The sequence below is a fragment of the Mytilus edulis genome, chromosome 3 (genome assembly GCF_963676685.1).
Source record: "Mytilus edulis chromosome 3, xbMytEdul2.2, whole genome shotgun sequence".
NCBI classification, from domain to species: domain Eukaryota; kingdom Metazoa; phylum Mollusca; class Bivalvia; order Mytilida; family Mytilidae; genus Mytilus; species Mytilus edulis.
This window is the reverse complement of record NC_092346.1, coordinates 90961946-90965816: the sequence shown is the minus strand read 5'-3', so window position 1 is coordinate 90965816 and position 3871 is coordinate 90961946.

The window sequence follows — 3871 nt, the reverse complement described above, 5'->3', positions numbered from 1 at the left end:
AGAATGACTGTTCGTTGTTTTTCGACAATATTTTTACAAAGGGAAGCTACTCTTGCCGGAAATCGACTTCAAAGCGAGACTCCCACATGTCAGTCTTTTCCTATTCGCCATCATGGGGTTCGCAAATATCTGGAATGCTCATCCAAAAAAGTTCGGTGCTGGCTCACGTTATTGGTAATGTGATTAACGTAACACGCGCACATATCATGTTAAAACACTACTATATTTAAATTGATTGATAACAATCAATTTAAAGACCAACAACTCGAATAAATTTGAGCTTTTCAACTGCAAAATTATATTCGGTATCAGGTCCGTTCGCGCCCAATATACTTTCGCACCCCACACGTTCGCACCTTACATGTTCGCCCGAAGTCTGTTTGCACCCTGCACGTTCGCCCCCAATTTGTATTGGTTACGATGATTACGAACCATTTTCAACACATAATTAAACTTTATAAGTACCCCAAATTTCCTTTTGAAACAATGATCAACAATGACAAAGAAATATTTAAAGCAATACACTAACAAAAACATGATTAAGATTTTATAAACACATAAAAAATGTTTTCATAATCTCCCTTTATTTAGAAACAAAGAAGAAAATATATATAGAGTACATTTTTGTAATACACTAAACCTTTACTAATACAAAACATGATTTAGATTTATCCAACACATAAAAAGAATATATTTATAGCAATACACTTACCATTTATTTAAAACGTTGTCAGATTTGCACTTTATTGACTAGAAACATTGGGGAAAAAACCCATTTATTTCAATGCACCAACCAAAACATGATTAAGAATTATCGAACACAGGGTCGTAGCTACCTAAGGCTCGACTAGGCACATGCCTATACATAAATTTGCCGATTATACCCCTTTTGGATAAAAAAAAAAAAAAAAAAAATAAACATTTTAATTCTAATGCATATTATTGCCAAATTAGGGAACTTGACTCCAGAAATAGCAGACAAAATTTACAACTCTTACCGTTCGGATTTAGGTGAAAAAACAGAATTTGAAGATGAGATAGCATGATGGAAAGCCTGTTGGCGTATTGAAGACAACAGACCAGATAGACTTCTTGGTGTCCTTAACGTAACAAACGCCGATCTGTACCCTTCCGTGTATAGGATTATTTGGATTTTATTGACAATGCCTGTTTCATCGGCATCTAGTGAAAGATCCTTCAGCGCGATGAAACGCGTCAAATCCTACCTGAGATCGACAGTGGGAGACGAGCGACTTTCAAATCTATCTCTTCTTCATATCTACCTGAGACTACTATAACACAGTATAGTAGTCTCAGTATCTACTGACACCTCAATGTTGATGTTGATGCGAGTATAACTGATTTTATCGGCAGAAAAAACTGTCGACTTGACTTTGAGTAAATGTAACTATCATTGTCTTTGTGTATGAAACTGTATCTGAAAGTTATTCATAAAAGTTCAGAAATATTAAAATTGTTTAACGAATTTTTGCCCAAAGAGTTAAAATCTTTTCCTTTGACCCTCTGTGGGCCTTAATCTAAAACTAGTCTGAATTACACTGGGCATATTGTAAATATTTTTTTTTCTTCAGATTTTTGTTTGTACTACGTTAATTCAGGTGTTAATGTAATATTATTCATAATTCTTCGAACTTTTCTTCATGAATACTATCATGATAAAAACCAAGGCTTTGCCCCCCTGAACCCCCTACCAAGGCTCCGCCCTGGACCTGAAGGGGGCCTTGAGCGGCCCCCAGACCCCCTGCCGATTTGTGCCTACAGTTGATCTGAAACCTAGCTACGCCCCTGGAACACATAAATGAAATACTTTTAATATTGTTGTCAGAATCACACTGATATTTTATATAGCAATAAACTTACCATGATACAAAAAAACTCGGTAGAATTGGGTGCGAACGTAAAAGGGGGCAAACGTGGATGGGTGCGAACAGACCCGGATTCCAAATATTCTATAGCAAATAATGGCAAATTTATTATATAATAATTATTGGTACATGCAATTTTAATCGATGCAGCACTTTGGATTTTACTTTATTAAGTCGATTATGCCATTGTGTTTGTTGTCATATAAAAGAGTGTGGAATCAAAAAAAAGCATTTTAATGGAATCATTAACCTTCTAATCATTATGACATTGATAATAAAATGTCTTTTCAATTTTCAACATATGTTTATGCCCCATTTACGGGCATTGTTTTCTGGTCTGCGTTCGTTTGTCCGTCTGTCTGTCAGGCTTCAGGATAAAGTTTTTGGTGGAGGTAGTTTTTGATGAATTTGAAATCCAATTAACTTGAAGCTTAGTACACATGTTCACTATGTCTATGATATGGTCTTACTAATTTTCAATGCCAAATTACAGTTTTTACCCCAATTTCATGGTCCATCGAACAATGAAATTATGGATACAGGGCTTCTTATCATGTCGTACCCAAGCAGGTATCCTAGAGGGTGAGACTTCAGGCTATGTCCCTGTAAAGTCCAGAGTGCCTCAAGGATCTGTTCTGGGCCCAAGTCTGTTTTTATTTTACATTAACGACATACCAGTTGGGCTAAATTCCACCATACTCCTATTTGCAGACCACACCATTGCATATCTAGTAATAAAATCAAACAGTGATTGTGAAACCCTTCAAAAAGACCTCAACACACTAGGCATTTGGGAAAATACATGGAAAATGGCTTTCCATCCTGACAAGTGTAATGTCATGTTCATCAGGCTCAGCCGAAATAAAAATCCGATCGTATATAATTACACTTTACATGGCCACATTCTTGAACATGTTGATAAGGCAAAATACCTAGGTGTGACAATTCAATCAGACTTAAAATGGCAGTCACATAAACAACTTCTGCAATAAAGCCAACAGCACACTAGGTTTTCTTCGTAGGAATCTTAACATCAGTTCCACCTCAGTAAAGGAACAGGCATATAAATCTTGAATATAGAATATGTCTGTTCAGTTTGGGACCCTTACTTTACCGAGGATATTAACAAAATAGAAAAAGTACAAAGAAGGGCTGCTAGGTATGTCACTAATCAACACAGAAACACCTCAAGCGTTAGTGACATGATAGATCATTTAAAATGGAGAAAACTCGCACATAGAAGAACAGATGCTTGCCTGGTCATGTTCTATAAATCACATATCTCATTGCAATCACAAAAACAGACTAATTCAACCACTCAGACAGTCCAGGAACATGCACACACTCTCATACCAAATTCCATCCTGCAGAACACAAATAAGACAATATTTTTTTCCACGCACAATTAAAATCTGGAACAGCATTCCCCTGAGTAGATAGCCTCAGCATTATGATGTCGCTGTAAAGCGTTAAAGCGTTAAAGCAAAAAAGTATAATAACTTTCAAGACATCAAAATTATTTGGACAGGTTGAAGGGCATACTTTCTTTTCTGCAATAACAATTTTACTCTTGCAGTCTTGGGTCAATGGGATCATAGAAGAATCTCAACTGACATCGTTATGTGTGTTGTATTTGCTTTCACTCTAACAAAACTTTATGGTTATAGACATTTTGATTCAGACAAATTTTTTTTTGAATATCTTGAGTAACTGTACTACATGTAGTAAAAAAAACCCTAGCTTTTGCACTTGCCTATGTTTTCAAGTGATACCATTTCATACAATGAACACATCTGCACCTGTGTCAAAACTTTTTGCATTAAAACTGAAATTTTTATTTTTCAATGACAACATTAAATTTTTGATTGTATTACAGCATATCTTTAATAGAGGTATATTATTTTTTTTGCAGTAGAGTATGTAAGAATACTCATGGTCTGATTAGAAAATATGGGTTGAACATGTGTAGGAGATGCTTCCGTGAA